We start from the raw sequence: 17,824 nt of genomic DNA, 5'->3' as shown, positions 1-17,824 counted from the left end.
GGAGTGGGGTGGGAGGGATGGAGTGACTAAGTGATAGACACTGGGGAGGGTATGTGCTCTGGTAAGCGCTGTGAATTGTGCAAGACTGTTGAATCTCAGATCTGTACCTCTGAAACAAATAATGCAATATATGTTAAGAAAAAAAAAAAAAGAAGGTAGCAGGAGGGGAAGAATGAAGGGGGGGAAATCGGAGGGGTAGACGAACCATGAGAGACGATGGACTCTGAAAAACAAACTGAGGGTTCTAGAGGGCGGGGGGTGGGAGGATGGGTTAGCCTGGTGGTGGGTATTGAGGAGGGCACATTCTGCATGGAGCACTGGGTGTTATGCACAAACAATGAATCATGGAACACTACATCTAAAACTAATGATGTAATGTATGGGGATAATATAAGAATAAAAAAATTAAAAAAATATATAAATGTAACTAACAGACAAAGTATACAAAAATATACTCAGAAGAGTCCCATTGCCCTTTCTTGTATTCTATTTGCATCTAGTCCCTTTAGGTAAACAATTTTCTTTTTTTTTTTTTAAGATTTTATTTATTTATTTGACAGAGAGACACAGCGAGAGAGGGAACACAAGCAGGGGGAGTGGGAGAGGGAGAAGCAGGCTTCCTGCTGAGCAGGGAGCCTGCTGTGGGGCTTGATCCCAGGACCCTGGGATCATGACCTAAGCCGAAGGGAGATGCGTAACGACTGAGCCACCCAGGTGCCCCTACGTAATCAATTTTCTTAATTTCTGGTTTATCCTTCCCACAAAATATATTTTGCAGATATTAGCAGATACATAAAAAGATACCTTTTTACACACAAAAGGTAACATACTGTATATAATATTTTGCATCTTGCAAACACTACAGTCTATGAAGATATAATACACGGTTACTTGAAAGTCCTTTTTTGATTGTTCTGTTGTCTCCATTTTTCAGATATTGGGTCTGTTTGATCACTTGTCCTGGTACCCAACTTCCCATAAATGTCAGAGATTTGGTTTTGGAGCTAATTGTCTATGGGGATTTCCTTGCATGCCCGTCCCCGTGAGGGGGGTTTCTCTGTTGCCTCAGGTCTGGCCTCTCAAGTTAGCAGCAGCTCAGCTCAAGGATTCTTTCTATAAGATTTCACAGTTCTTTTTTTTTAATTTTTTTTTTTTTAAGATTTTTTATGTATTTAACAGAGAGAGACATAGCGAGAGCAGGAACACAAGCAGGGGGAGTGGGAGAGGGAGAAGCAGGCTTCCCGCTGAGCAGGGAGCCCGATGTGGGACTCAATCCCAGGACCCTGGGATCATGACCTGAGCCGAAGGCAGACGCTTAACGACTGAGCCACCCAGGCGCCCAAGATTTCACAGTTCTAACGCCCATACTCACAGGGCACAAACCCAGATGTAGGTGCCATGTTGGCTAGAGTTTTCTGACACAGCTTTGCCTAAAGCAGGCAGGAGATCCTGGCCCAATCCTGGTGGGTGGACAGAGCTCTTTCAGCCATTGCTGTCAGGGAGAAAGCATGGTTTTAGGCCCTGGCTTCACACTGGGATCCTGGTTCCAATCCTGTACCACATGGCTTCCCACTGTAGTTTGCTTCTCTGTTTTGGTCCGTGCCAGTTTTCCTCTCACAATTGATTGTTATGTACTTTTAAATACATCTTTAAAGACCTTATGGATCATTCTTACGTGTTTGAAATAGCGTGGGGGAGAATTTTGCATGTGTTTGCTTCACCATCTTGACATGAAACCATACATTCATTTGTTCAGTGAATATTTATTGAGACCTACTATGTGCCAAGCACTGGTCCAGGGTCTTGGGACACCAAAACAAATTCAAGAAATGATCATAGGTAGTCAAAGCTCACTTTTCTTTTGCTTTATGCTTTGTTTATTAAAAATGTGCACTTTGCCTTCATAATCCAATAAAACCTTTCAAACACATTGGGATTGCTAGGGTCTCTTGAAGGAGTGCTCACCTCACCCATTTCCTCCTTCCTCACCTCTACTTGAATATACACTCTCAAAATAAAAGAAACTTTCCTACAGAAAATAAAAACGCACCCTGAGAAGAAAAGCTTTTCCTTTATTCCTTTAATCCTTCCTTTGGATGCCCAGGAGCCTTTAAATGCTAAAGTAGACCACAGGAGACTGCTTCTGGTAAAATAAATAAATAAATAAATAACAACCCTGCCACCTGCTCAGTATTCTGTATTACACCCTAAGACCTCTTATGTAGACGGAGTCTTGGCTTTTTTTTTTATGGTAAATTAGCTTAAGGAATCCACCTGTGATGGTGAATCCTGGCTTCCGGGCAGACCTCTTACTTATGTGGCCACCCTCCCAGCATTTCTCCTCTGACGGATATGTACTTAGGCCTTGCGTGACATTTTTCCTGATTATGGTGTTTTACGTCTTCTTATCCTCTGGAAATGCTAAAATTGGATGTATTTTCAGTCTCTGGTTCAATGCTGAGACAAAAGGCCTCTTCTGCTCTTTGATATTTAGCAGGCTGATGTTCTGCCTAATTCTGCAACAGCTTTCTGTATTAGTTCAGTTGCTAAATATAGCAGTGGACATGGTGTCTGATAAAAGCAAGTTAATTAAACATTACTCTTCAGCCATTAATATTTCATTGTAGAAAAAGCAATTCAGCAACAACACATGCATCCTCGGAATACTTAAATGTCATAGTCAACCATTTTTCTGCGACTTCAGAACTGAAAGCCACTGATAAGTGCAAACCATTTTTTTCCCCCAAAACGCGGTCTCCCACACATCGGAGGCTAATGTTCCTGTTTTCGAATTCTGAGGGCTCAGGGAAGCCAGACCCACCGAGGAAGAGCCAGCTTAGGCTTGGGAGTGTTGTTCTGGCTGGGCTTAAATCATGTCAGTGTAATTGTTTTCTTAGTCCAGACTCTACCACGTATGCTTATGTACAAATAGGCGCAGCTCCTCTCGGCCTGGGCACCCCGAGCTTGGAGTCAGCTGAATCCTAACAGCAGGTGAACTCTGAAGAGCTGGGTAATTTCTGTTGTGTATTGATGAAGGGGTTTGGCAATACTGAACAAAAATGGAGGCAAATTAAGTCTTGATTTGTTTTCTAGACTGGAATAATTTAGGAGTGAGAGCCAGTGTCGGTGGAGATCAGGCCTATATTTGGGAACTGGGTATGAAGTGATTCTTTGTAAAGCTCACCCTCGAGACAGCCATGAAGAGGGTGGGGAGGACAGTGACTGAAGATACCGTTAGTTGGAGTCACTTTTTCTTTTCTGGGTCCCCCACCCCCCCATATCTCAGCTCAGATAGCATGTCATGAATGGCTATGAATTCAGTACAGATATAAACTGCCTTAATTCTATGGGGTTTTTTGGTAAGCAAGGCAGGAATAAAGAAAGAAGGAAAACTAGTTCATGCTTGTTGACTGCTCTGTGCCTGGCATTGTTTTAAGAACTTCACATGTATAGTCTCATTGAAACTTTACAGTAACCCTATGAAGGAGGTGCTCTATTATCCTGTTTCATAGATGATGAAACTGAAGGCTCAGAGAAGTTAAGCAACTTGCCAAGGGTCACACAGTTGTTAAGAGAGGTTGTGAGTATTCAAGCCCCGGGCACTTTGAATCACTAAGCTGACATAGATAGACTTCTTTTCATTTCCGTGTTCCTTGCCATTGCATATAATGGTTTTTTTTTTTTTTTAACGATCTTATTTATTTATTTGAGGGGCGCCTGGGTGGCTCAGTTGTTAAGCATCTGCCTTCAGCTCGGGTCATGATCCCAGAGTCCTGGGATTGAGCCCCGCATCGGGCTCCCCGCTCGGCGGGGAGCCTGCTTCTCCCTCTCCCTCTGCTTGCTGCTCCCCCTACTTGTGCTCGTTCTCTCTGTGTCAAATAAATAATCTTTAAAAAAAGATTTTATTTATTTATTTATTTGAGAGAGAGAGAGAGGGAGGGAGAGAACAAATAGGGGCAGGGAGAGGGACAAGCAGACTCCATGCTGAGCGCAGAGACCACCCTGAGGTTGTGACCTGAGCCGAAATGGAGAGTTGGATGATCCACCGACTGAGCAACCCAGGCGCCCGTCATATAATGCTGTTTAGAGGTGCTGGATCATGATTTACCATTGGCTTAGGTCATCGTTTGGGGGAATGTTTGATCAAAAATTGGCACGATTTCCTTCTCCCTGTCACTTTCAGTAAATCAAGTGAGTGGAAATTTCAGAACTCTGCGAAGGCAGCCAAGAGTTGTCAGTGGAACCACTTTAGTTTTTTTTGTTTTTTGGTTTTTTGTTCATTTTAAATTGTATTTATTTATTTTATTTTATTTTTTATTTTTTTATTTTATTTATTATTTATTTGAGAGAGAGAATGAGAGCACGAGAGGGGAGAGGGTCAGAGGGAGAAGCAGACCCCCTGCCGAGCAGGGAGCCCGATGCGGGACTCGATCCCGGGACTCCAGGATCATGACCTGAGCCGAAGGCAGTCGCTTAACCGACTGAGCCACCCAGGCGCCCCGTATTTATTTATTTTATTTATTGTTGAAGTATAGTTGACATATAATGTTTCAGGTGTACAACACAGTGATACGACAATTCTACGCATCACTCAATGCTCACCACGATAAGTGTAGTCACCATACAATGTTATTATAATATTATTATAATTAATTAGTCGAATCAGTAAGTATTTATTCACTTACTACTACCGTATCTGCTGCAGAAGACTCGGAAAAAATTTAAGGCATGACCGATGTAATGGAAAGCCTTCCAATGGCTTCTAAAGCGGAATAAAATCTGAACCTCTTGCCATGACCTACAGGGCCTTGCATGTCTGGCCCCTGCCTCCCTTCCCCAACACAGCTCCTACCAGCTTCCCCCTCTCCCTGTGCTCCAGCTATACTGGCTTTTCCTTCGTGAAACACACTAAGCTTAGTTCTACCTCAGGGCCTTTGCACTTGCCTTTCTCTCTGCCCAGAACAACCTTCCTCTACAACTCATATGGCTGGTTCCTTGCCATCAAGTCTTCTCTAAGTACCCTATCTCAGTAGTACCCAGCCCCAGGTCACTATCACAGATCTTCTTTTATATCTTCATAGTGCCTGTAACTATTGGACCTAGTTTTGTTCATTTGCTTATTGTCTCTGTCTCCCATGAGAATGTGAACTGCACAAGGGATTTTTGTCTCTTGTTTTCTGTGCTATCCCAAGTGCCTAGAACAGCACCAGGCATCTAGCAAGTGCTCAAATAAATATTGATTGAATGAATGAATGATTAAGTGCTAACTTACTTGTTACCCAGATATGTAAGTAAATCATAGGGGTTCCAAAGAAAAGGAGGAAAGTGAAAGAAAAATTTAAAGAGGAGGTCAGAGTTCAACTGGAAGATAGTTTTTTTTTTTTTTTTAAGGTTTATTTATTTGAGAGAGAGAGAGAGGAGAGAGAGAGAGCACGTGCAAGCTGGGGAAGGGGTAGAGAGAGAGGGGGAGAGAGAATCCTCAAGGAGACTCCCAGCTGAGCATGGAGCCTGATGCAGGGCTGGATCCCAGGACCCTGAGATCATGACCTGAGTCAAAACCAAGAGTTGGATGCTTAACTGACTGAGCCACTCAGACGCCCCTCAACTGGGAGATAGGTTTTAAAAAATGATGATTCAGGGGCTCCTGGGTGGCGCAGTTGGTTGAGCTTCTGACTCTTGGTTTCAGCTCAGGTCACGATCTCAGGATCATGAGATGGGGCCCTGCGTCGGGCTTGGTGCTGGCTGTGGAGCCTGCTTGAGATTCTCTCTCACCCCCTCCCTCTGCCCCTCCCTGCTTGTTCTCGCGCTCTCTAAAAATAAATAAATAAATAAATCTTTAAAAAGTAAAAAAAATAAGAAACGATGATTCAGAGCACATTTTCTTGTTTTTAGATGTGACTGATCTTTGTTTCGCTGTGGCTTGTCTAGCTCTTCTGTCGGTTAATCATATTTAAAAAGCCTAAGTACATCATGAGGATGCCATCAAACAAGAAAAGCTTCTGAAATTTTAGAATAATTAGCCCTGTTTGATAAGTAATGCTTTTGGTGTTTGAGTCGAAACAAATTGAGAAATTGATAACTAGTCAGTTGTTGACGAATTTTGAGCGGTAATGATTTCTCCACATCTCTGGCGAGGACTGAATGTGCTCAGGAGTCTCAGGCTCAGAGGCCTGGTCGGGGGTCGGGGGGGCACCAGGGCGCTCCTGCAGGGAGGGCCTCGACAACCCGGGGCGTGCATGCCCCCGTATAGGCCATGTGGCAGTGTGGGCCTAACATGGCCAGGTCTGCCGCTTTTCTTCCAAGAGAGGCCAGAAATCCAGACTTTTATGTGAAACTGCTTGATTTTTCAATGCTGGCAACTAATCTAAATAGTTTTAAAATACCACAGGGGCTAAATAAAACATGTCTACGGGCTGAACTTGGCTCACAGTGTCCTGCCCTGGCTTTCTAAAGTTCCTTCCAACTTCTCAAATGCCTCCAGTCCATGAAATTTCTTTTTTAAAGTTGACACATAATCTGGGTAAACATTTTAGAACGCTGATTAGCAGAGAAAGCTTTTTTTTTTTTTAAGATGGAAAGAAGACATTGTTTCAAGTCAAATAAATTAATGTTCACTGTGTACTTGAGTTCTGACCAATATACTAGATGTTTTGATAAAGTTGTTGGCTATTTAAGTAAGCACAGAGCAAGGGGAGCCAGCAGTCTGAAGACAGAAGGAGTATGCTGGTCGGGGTGTCTTAAATTAAAGCCAAGATGAGGAAGAAATGGAGAGACCAGTCTCTCTATGTGAAGGGTTGGTGTGAATTTATGTTTCGTGCAAAACCCCAAATTCATCCAAAACTTTAACAGCAGAGTTCTCATCTTGGTCTTTGAGAAAATTTTAATCACATTGGAACAGACTATCAGTTCATTTTTTTAAAAATTTTTTATTTATTTATTTGAGAGAGAGAGAGAGAGCACAAGTGGGAGGAGGGGCAGAGGCAGAGGGAGAAGCAGGCTTCCCGCGGAGCAGGGAGCCCGACGTGGGGCTCGATCCCAGGACCCTGGGATCGTGACCTGAGCCAAAGGCAGGCGCTTAACGACTGAGCCACCCAGGCACTCAGACTCTAAGTTCATTTAAGAAAGGAGGAAATTGATACCAGCGCCCAGGAATTTTCCATGCCCTCTAGAAGAATGATATAGAAATACCCACTCATCCAGGAAGCATACTGAATACTTTATTACAATGACCATACAACTTTCTAGAAGAACCAAAGTGAGCAGTTTCACATTAACTTTTCTCAGATAGGATGGGGTTGGTTTGGAATTTTTATGATAATATTAACTCCATTAGTGAAGTCAGTTGTTTCCATATTACCAAAACATACTAATAGGATAATTTTTTTCAGTTTTATTACTGCGCAGGCCATCGTAAAACATTGGGACTCCTGAAAACAACAACCTAAAAATATTACCAACCTTTGATTTTAAACCTAGAGGTTGACTATGGTGATTTTTTTTTTTTAAAGATTTTATTTATTTATTTGAGAGAGAGAATGAGAGAGAACACATGAGAGGGGATAGGGTCAGAGGATGAAGCAGACTCCCTGCCGAGCAGGGAGCCCGATGCGGGACTCGATCCAGGGACTCCAGGATCATGACCTGAGCCGAAGGCAGTCACTTAACCAACTGAGCCACCCAGGCGCCCGACTATGGTGATTTTTTTAACGTCTTATTCAAAATGTTACAGCAACAGAAACAAGTGTTGGCGAGGCTGTGGAGAAAAAGGAACCGTACCTCTTGCACTGTGGGTGGGAACACAAACTGGTGCAGCCACTGTGGAAAACAGTACGGAGGTGCCTCAGAAAGTTAAAAATAGAACTACCCTATGATTCAGTAATCCCACTACAGGGTATTTAGCCCCCCCCCCAAAAAAACAATAAATCAAAGGGATATGTGCACCCCTATATTTTATTTTTAAGATTTTATTTATTGACAGAGAGAGAGACAGCGAGAGAGGGAACACAAGCAGGGGGAGTGGGAGAGGGAGAAGCAGGCTTCCCGCGGAGCAGGGAGCCTGATGTGGGGCTCGATCCCGGGACCCTGGGATCATGACCTGAGCCGAAGGCAGACACTTAACGACTGAGCCACTCAGGCGCCCCTGTGCACCCCTATATCTATAGCAGTATTACTTACAATAGCCAAGAATATAGAAGCAGCCCAAGTGTCCATCGATTGATGAATGGATAAAGAAGAGGTGGTATGTATGTGTGTGTATCTATCTGATGGAATATTATTCAGCCATAAAAAATAATGAAAGCTTGCCATTTGCAACATGTATGGAGCTAAAGAGTATTCTGCTAAGCAAAATAAGTCAGTCAGAGAAAGACAAATACCATGATTTCATTCATATGTGGAACTTAAGAAACAAAACAAATGAGCAAAGAAAAAGAGAGAGAGACAAACCAAGAAACAGACTCTTAACTCTAGAGAACAAACTAATGGTCACCAGAGGGGAGTGGGGTGGGGGGCTGGGTGAAACAGGTGACAGGGATTAAGGAGGGCACTTGTTGTGATGAGCAATGGGTGATGTAAGGAAGTGTTGAATCACTATATTGTACGCCTAAAACTAATATTACACATATGTTAACTATACCAGAATTAAAATTAAAAAGAAACTTAAAATAAGTTACACCAACAATTTGAAAATAAAATTATGAAAAATTACATTTACAATAGCATCAAAAAGAATAAATTACTAAGGAATAAATTTAACAAAAAACGTATAAAACTTGTACTCTGAAAAGTACAAAGCACTGTATGAATTAAAGAAGACCTAAATAAGTGAAAGACATTCCACATTCATGGAAGCAAAAGATTTCATATTGTTAAAATAGCAATACTCCCCAACTGATCTACAAATTCAATGCAGTCCTTATCAAAATTCCAACAGTCTTTTTTTTCTTTTGCAGAAATGGCAAAGCCCATTCTCAAATCCATATGCAATCACTAGGGGCCCTGAATAGTCAAAACAATACTGAGAAAGAATACAGTTGGAATACTAACACTTCCCAATATCAAAATTTACTCTGTACCTCTGAAACAAATAATGCAATATATGTTAAGAAAAAAAAAAAGAAGAAGAAGATAGCAGGAGGGGAAGAATGAAGGGGGGGAATCGGAGGGGGAGACGAACCATGAGAGACGATGGACTCTGAGAAACAGACTGAGGGTTCTGGGGGCGGTGGGAGGATGGGTTAGCCTGGTGATGGGTATTAAAGAGGGCACGTTCTGCATGGAGCACTGGGTGTTATGCACAAACAATGAATCATGGAACACTACATCTAAAACTAATGATGTAATGTATGGTGATTGACATAACAATAAAAATTTTTAAAAAATTTACTACAAAGCTATAGCAATGGAAACTGTGGTACTGGCATAAGGGTAGACATATAGAACAATGGAATGAAATCAAGAGTTAAGAAATTAACCCATACATCTATGATCAATTGATTTTCTTTTTTATTTATTTTTATATTTTTGAGCGAGAGAGACAACCCAAAGAGAGAGAGAGAGAGCAAGGTAAGGAGGGGCAGAGGCAGAGGGAGAGGGAGAGAGAAACTTTAGCAAACTCTGCTCAGCACAGAGCCTGACACAGGGCTCAATCTCACGACCCTGAGATCAGGACCTGAGCTGAAACCAAGAGTTGGACACTTAACTGATGGCACCACCCAGGTGTCCTGGAGAGAGAGAATCTTAAGCAGGCTCCACACTGGGGGCTCAACCTCACGACCCTGAGATCATGACCTGAGCTGAAATCAAGAGTCAGATGCTCACCCAGGCGCCCCTATGATCAACTGATTGTCAACAAGGGTGCCAAGATTATTCAATGGAGAAAGAGTAGTGTCTTCAACAAATGGTGGTGGGACAACTGAATATTCACATGCAAAAGGATGAAGTTGGACCCCTACCTCACACCATATACAAATATTAACTCAGAATGGATTAAAGACCTAAAAGTAAGAGCTAAACTATAAAACTTTTGAAAGAAAATATAGGAGTAAATCTTGGTGACTTTGGGTTAGGCAAAACCTTGTTAAATATGACACCAAAGGCACAAGTGACAAAAAATAATAGATAAATTGGACGTCATTAAAACTAACAACTTTTGGGGGCGCCTGGGTGGCTCAGTTGGTTAAGCGACTGCCTTCGGCTCAGGTCATGATCCTGGAGTCCCGGGATCGAGTCCCGCATCGGGCTCCCTGCTCAGCTGGGGGTCTGCTTCTCCCTCTGACCCTCCTCCCTCTCATGCTCTCTATCTCTCATTCTCTCTGTCTCAAATAAATAAATAAAATCTTTAAAAAAAAAAAACAACTAACAACTTTTGTGCTTCAAAAGGGCACCATCAAGGAAGTGAAAAAACAGCCAACAAAATGTGAGAACCCATTTGCAAATCATATACCTTGGAAGATACTTGTATACAGAACATATAAAGAACACTTAAAACTCAATAATAAAAAGACAACCCAAATAAAATATGGACAAAGAACTAGAATAGACATTTCTCCAAATAAGACCTACAAATCGCCAATAAGCACATGAAAAGATGCTCAAAATCACTAATTATTAGGGAAATGCAAATCAAAACCACAAGGAGAGAGTAGATCTTAAAAATTCCCATCTCTGGGGTGCCTGGGTGGCTCAGTCGTTAAGCGTCTGCCTTCGGTGCAGGTCATGGTCCCAGGGTCCTGGGATCGAGTCCTGCATTGGGCTCCCTGCTCCGCAGGAAGCCTGCTTCTCCCTCTCCCACTCCCCCTGCTTGTGTTCCCTCTCTCGCTGTTGCTCTCTCTGTGTCAAATAAATAAAATCTTAAAAAAAAAAAAAAAAATTCCCATCTCCCGGGGCGCCTGGCTGGCTCAGTCGGTAGAGCATGCAGCTCTTGATCTCAGGGTCATGAATTCAAGCCCCATGTTGGGTGCAGAGATTACTTAAACAAATAGACTTTAAAAAATCCCCCTCACAAGGAAAAACAAATTGTAACTATGTTAGGTAATGGATGTCAACTAAACTTACCGTGCTAATCATTTTGCAATGTACATTATGTCATTATGTCTTATACCTTAAAGTAATACAATGTTATATGTCAGTTATATCTCAATATAACTGGAAAAAATAGAATGAAAAAGCATTTTAAAAAGAAGGATAAGGGGCACCTGGGTGGCTCAGTCGGTTAAGCGCCTGCCTGCGGCTCAGGGGTCCTGGGATCGAGCCCCATCTCCGGCTCTCTGCTCAGCGGGGAGTCTGCTTCTCCCTCTCCCTCTGTGCTCTCTTTTGTTCTCTCTCAAGTAAATAAATAAAATCTTTAAAAAAAATAAAAAGAAGGATATGGAGACATTAGAACCCTTGTACACTGTTGGTGGGAATGCAAAAATGATGCAACCAGTATGGAAAACAGTATGACAGTTTCTCAAAAAATGACATAAAAAATTACCATATGATCCAGCACTTCCACTTCTGGGTATGTACCCAAAATAATTTAAAGCAGGTTGTTGAAGAGATATTTGTACATGTCTGTTCATAGCAGCATTATTCACAATAACCAAGTGTCCATTGATGGATGAATGGGTAAACGAAATGCAGTGTAGACATACAATGGAATATTATTCAGCCTTAAAAAGAAAACTGTGATGCATGTACAACCAGGATGAACCTTGAGGAATTATGCTAAGTGATGTAAGCCAGTCACAAAAAGACTAATACTGTACGATTCCACTTACATGAGGTACCAAGAGTAGTTGAATTCACAGAGACAGAAAGTAGAATGGTGACCTCCCGGGGCTGGGGGGAGGGGAGAATGGGGAGTTGTTGTTTAATGGGGACAGCGTTTCAGTTTTGCAAAATGAAAAAAGTTCTGGAGGTGGATGGGGGTGATGGTCACACAACAATGTGAGTGTACTTAATGCCCCTGAGCTGTACACTTAAAAATGGTTAACATGGTCAATTTTCTGTTATGTGTATTTTACACAATTAGAAATAATTTTTTTGAAATAATTTTTTAAAAATTGGCAAAGGGGGCGCCTGGGTGGCTCAGTTGGTGAAGCGTCTGCCTTCGGCTCAGGTCATGATCCCAGGGTCCTGGGATCGAGTCCCTCATCGGGCTCCCTGCTCAGTGAGGAGCCTGCTTCTCCCTCTACCCCTCCCCCCTGCTCATGATCTCTGTCTGTCTCTCTCTCGCTAGCTCGCTCTCAAATAAATAAATAAAGAATTGGCAAAGGGTCTGAACAGATATTTCTCCAAGGGAGATGTACAAATGGCCAATAATCATGTGAAAAGATGCTCAACATCATTGGCTGCCAGGGAAATGGGGATCAAAGCCATAATGACATGGCACCTGGCTGGCTCCGTCAGTAGAGCATGTGACTCTTAATCTCGGGGTTGTGAGTTTGGGCCCCACATTGGGCGTAGGGCTTACTTACTTAAAAAAAGAAAACCAGGGGCGCCTGGGTGGCTCAGATGGTTAAATGTCTGCCTTCGGCTCAGGTCATGATCCCGGGGTCCTGGGATCGAGCCCCGCATCGGGCTCCCTGCATGGCGGGGAGCCTGCTTCTCCCTCTCCCACTCCCCCTGCTTGTGTTCCCTCTCTCGCTGTCTCTCTCTCTGTCAAATAAATAAATAAAATCTTAAAAAAAAAAAAACCATAATGACATGCCACATCACACCTACTACGATGGCTATAACAAAAAAGACAGACAATAGCTAGTATTCACGAGGATGTGGAGAAATGGGAACTTTCCTATATTACTGATGGAATGAAAAATGTGCAGCCACTTTGGAAGACAGTTTGGTGGCTCCTCAAAAAATTAAACGTGGAGTTATCATGTGTCCCAGCGATTCCACCCTAGGTACCTAGGCAAGAGAAACGAAAAGAGATGTTTCTCAAAAAATGTTCAGAGCAACATTATTCCTAGTAGTCAGAAGCAGAAACAAATTAAATGTTATTCAACTGCTGAATGGGTAAATAAAATGTGGTATTTTCATACAATGGAATATTATTTGTCAATAAAAACTAACGAAGTACTGATACGTGCTATAAATATGGATGCGTCTTGATAACTATTCACAACCCCTTCCACATACATATTTATGGTTCCATTCATATGAAATGTCCAGAATAGGTTGATCTATAGAGACAGACAGTAGATAACTGTTTGCCTAGGGTGGGGGCTTTGGGGAGGAAATAGGGAGCATCTACAAATGGCTACAGGGTTCCCTTTTTGGGGTGATGAAAATGTTCTAAGACTGATCGTGGTGATGACCACACAATTCTCTGGATATACTACAAACCACCGAACTGTACACTTTAAGTGGGCAAATTGCTTGGTATGTGAATTATATCTCAATAAAGCTATGAAACTGTGATAATATTCTTCCACATTTACAGAAATCACAGATTTATTGATTTCCCAAGCATCGATGGAGTACCTACTACAGGCCACGCATTGGGCTAGCTGCCCGGCGAGCCAAAAGACTACGTTTGACATCAGGACCGTCTCAAAGAGCTTTCAGTGCAGGACATGTGCACTCTAAAGCATGAAAGAAAGTGGAGACTGAACCCAAAGAGGTACCAAAAGTTATGATGAGGGTAAGAGAAATTCTTCATGGAGGAGGTACCGCCTGGGGTAATGAAGGTTAGTGGGATTTTAACAGGTATATTCAGTGAGAAAGGCATTACAGCTGTGTGTGGGGAGGAGGGGTAAGGGGGGATGGAGGGTAGCAAAGCACAGCAGGAACAGTGGATGTGAGAAGCACCTATTGTGTTGAGGAAATGTCAAGTACCCTAAGGTACCCTAGGTACCCTAAGACAGGACAGGCAGGTTAGGTCATACCCTGGGGAGCACTGAATGCCATGCTAAAGAGTCTGGACTTGGCTTACCGGGCAAGAGGGAAACACGAAGGCTTTTGAGCAGGAGAGTGACATGATCAGAACTGTGCTTTAGACAGACACCCTCGTCCCCTCACCCCACCTCCACCCCGACCCTCACCCTCACCCTGAATCACTCAGTGCCAAATACACATCTTGTCCTCCAGCGAGAGACCCGAGCAAGGGAACTAGAGAGGCTGAAGCTGAAACGTCAGAACAATAGGCGTATTCTGTCTCTCGCGCATCTGTCTCTGAAGCTACCGGAAGATATGCAGGAGGAGAACTTGAGGGAATATCTAATATTATGGAGAAGTTACAAAGAATTTAGGGTATGTGGATGATATATAAGGTCAAAGAAAACCAGGCAAAACGTTAAGTAGAAGTTCCAGGAAAAAAATATATTAGAAGAAAGAAAAAAATCATACTTTATCACTTGACTCCACAGTAAATGATATTAACATCATTGTAATGGTGTAAACACTTGTTTTATTTTAAAATATAATTACTTACAACTATGAATTCTAAGATGGTTAGATTTCATCTAGTTAGTGCTCTTCCAGCATAAGAAGAAGTCAATAGATAATGTCTGAGACTGATGAATCCAGAAATACCAATAAAATCATACTGTAAAGAAGTGTGATCGTAACTATTAGCAGAAAGAGCAAAAAGTATTAAGTAGTTGCTTCTGTGGAGTACAACTAGGGTGTGAGAAAAGGTGAGTAGAGGGGCTGTGGCTTTTCATTATGTGATATTGGATTCTGAAGTATTTGTTTTTTTATAATATTCATATATTAACACATATTTTAAATGATGTGATTATAAAAAAAAATCGAACTCTGGATGTTCTTTGATGGTGGACCTGCAGAGGGTTGAAACCCAATTAGAAGGATCGTGTGACAGTCCTGACAAGAGATAGCAAGGGTCTGAACTAGGCTGGCTAGGCAAACAAATGTTCAGCCAGATTTGTTCAACCCATATTCGGGAAGACCTTTTACTGTGAGGAGTCTCGTTGCAATGTTATCTCCTTCAGAGTGGGGACCTTGTCTATTTTGTTCACTGCTGTCTCCCCAGCAACTAGCAGAGTGCCTGGCACCCGTCGAAGCTTGATAACGTGTTTGCTGAGTGAAGGAATGAATAAATCTTGACACACTTTTGCAAGGCCAGATTGCGTTCTTTCGGATTCCTCAGGTGATGCTTATTTTAGAAAACGAATAGCTTTCTCAGATAGCAACAGAATGATAGCACCAAGCCCTTGTCGCTCCTTTCTTGATTAACATAACAATAAAAAATTTTTTTTAAAAAAGAAAAGACAGAATAGAGTGGAACCACTGAATCGGATGGAAAGCAGGACCCAGCGGCTTCAGGAGCACAGAGGAGCTCTGTAACGTTGCCGTGTGTGTTCCCAGGTAGAGGGTTAGAGGGCAGGGATCACAGGGCTTGTTCAATATGCCCCCAAGAGCCTGAGGCTTTCCAAGATCCCATTCTTTTATCTTGAGCAAATAGACCGCGATCAAATGCAGGGTTGAAAAACCAAGATCTGCATATTTTCAAACAAGGTGTTTTAATAGAATTGTGTAGAGAATCCCCACAGGCTTAACTGGAATTTGAGTTCAAGAGGCTAGGTGCTTGAGAAGTATGATATCAAAGTATTACAAAATAAGAAAGATGTTGGTTACCCCGTGGCTGAAAACAACTGAGCGTATATTTGGTCTGCAAGCCCACTTCCGGAATCCCCTTGGAACTCTGAAGATTTAACTTTTTTTTTTTTTTTTAATTATGTGTTTTAATTTTAGAGAGAGAGCGAGCAGGGGGGAGGGGCAGAGTGAGAGGGAGAGAGAGTCTCAGGCAGACTCCATACCGGACACAGAGCCCCATGCGGTGCTCGATCTCACGACCCTGGGATCATGACCTGAGCTGAAACCAAGTTGGCCGCTTGACCGACTGCGCCACCCAGAGGCCCCTGAAGATTTAACTTTTAAGCAGAAGTTTCCATGGTAAAGGACACAAGCATGGCTAGATTGTATATAAACCACACCATTTGAGCAACCGCCGGGCAGGTTACAGGCTAAATGAATTCATGCATGTGTCATGGCTGCAAATCCCTAGACAGTTAAGTTTAGGGTCTGATTTTTTAAAATAAGGATTTTATGTATTTGTCAGAGAGAGAGAGAGAGCACATAAGCAGGGGGAGTGGCAGGCAAAAGGAGAAGCAGGCTCCCCGCTGAGCAGGGAGCCCGATGTCGGGCTCGATCAGGCTTGATCCCAGGACCCCGGGATCATGACCTGAGCCGAAGGCAGACACTTAACCGACTGAGCCACCCAGGCGCCCCTAGGGCCTGATTATTTGAGTGTGACATGACATTGTATCTACAAACTAAAAAATATCTGTTAAGTGCATGAAGACAAGCTACCGAGGCAAGCCGCCAGCTACAGGGGAGGAAGACAAGAATCATGGCAGTGGCAGAGGGGTGCTGGGTGGGGACCGGGCTTGGTTTCCATCCCTCCCTCCCCACTTGCCACCATTGATTTCTCAATTTCCCAGCCAGGTCCTCTCTGCCACAACTCTGAGTGGCTGCCCCACCCCAGAGAATATCTCCCTTGAAACTTGGGATCCTCCCAGCTCGCTCCAACTTGTAGCAGTTAACCCGGCTAATTCCTGTTAACCTCTGGAATTTCTAAGCTAGTCAATGTAGCTTGTATTATATGGTTTGGTTTCATTGCTACTTTTATAATATGAAAAATATTTTTTGAATTAGGAGTTGGGAGAATGCTCAAGAATGAGAGACTGTTTGTATTTTCACAGTGCACACAAGGCATAAAATATGTTTCTCAACATTGCAGCTGTTAAGTAACACAGCTTTCCAGTCTCTTAAACATTTGCTTATGCACTTCTGCATTCCTACGATACAATTCAAACGTTGTGCTGAAGGCCTCCATGATTTAGGTGCACAATAGGGAAAACCATTTCTCATTTATTCTTATTCCTTTTGCTATAGACTGAATATTTTTTTTAAGATTTTATTTATTTATTTGACAGAGAGAGAGAGAGAGAACACAAGCCAGAGGGGAGAGGCAGAGGGAGAAGCAGACTCCTGGCTGAGCACAGAGCCCGATGTGGGGCTTGATCCCAAGACCCTGGGATCATGACCTGAACTGAAGGCAGACATTTAACCCACTAAGCCCCCAGGAGCCCTATAGACTGAATATTTGTGCCCCCCCCACCATCTTCATTCATATGTTTAAACCTAACCCCCAATCTGATGTATTATAAGGCGGGTCTTTGGGAGGTGAAGAGGTCATGAGGTGGAGCCCCCATGATGGGTTTCATGTCCTTAAAAAAGAGACCCCAGAGAGCTTCCTCGCCCCTTCTGCTATGGAAGGACATAGCAAGAAGATGGCTACATATCGGGCTCTCTGCTCAGCCAGGAGTCTGCTTCTCCCTCTGCCTCTCCCCTCTGGCTTGTGTTCTCTCTCTCTCTCTGTCAAATAAATAAATAAAATCTTAAAAAAAATATTCAGTCTATAGCAACATTCAGTCTGTGAACCAGGAAGTGGGCTCTCACCAAACACCGAATCTGTTGGATCCTTGATCTTGGACTTCCAGCCTCCAGAACTGTGAGTAATACATTTCTACTGTTCATAGAGCCACTCACTCTGTGGTCTTTTTTTCAAGTAGCCCAAATGGGCCGAAGTATCTTGGGAATCAGGAGCCAACACCATCGTGATTCTAGACTAGACAGTTCAAAGCTGAAAGTGTTAACTCAAGAAGAGGTGAGCATGGTGTTTTGTCCTAAACACAAATGCTAAGGCTCTTTCATTTGTCCCGTGTTGGGGCCTGTGCTGGGTACTGGGTGTATGGAAGCCAACAAGATAGACCTGTTTCCTGCCCTCATGATGCTCACAGTCTAGTAAGGAGAACCA

Source organism: Mirounga angustirostris, unplaced genomic scaffold (genome assembly GCF_029215605.1).
Source record: "Mirounga angustirostris isolate CCGP_5_RB_7025 unplaced genomic scaffold, mMirAng1.0.hap1 SCAF_11, whole genome shotgun sequence".
NCBI lineage: Eukaryota > Metazoa > Chordata > Mammalia > Carnivora > Phocidae > Mirounga > Mirounga angustirostris.
Note: the sequence above shows the minus strand (reverse complement) of the source record.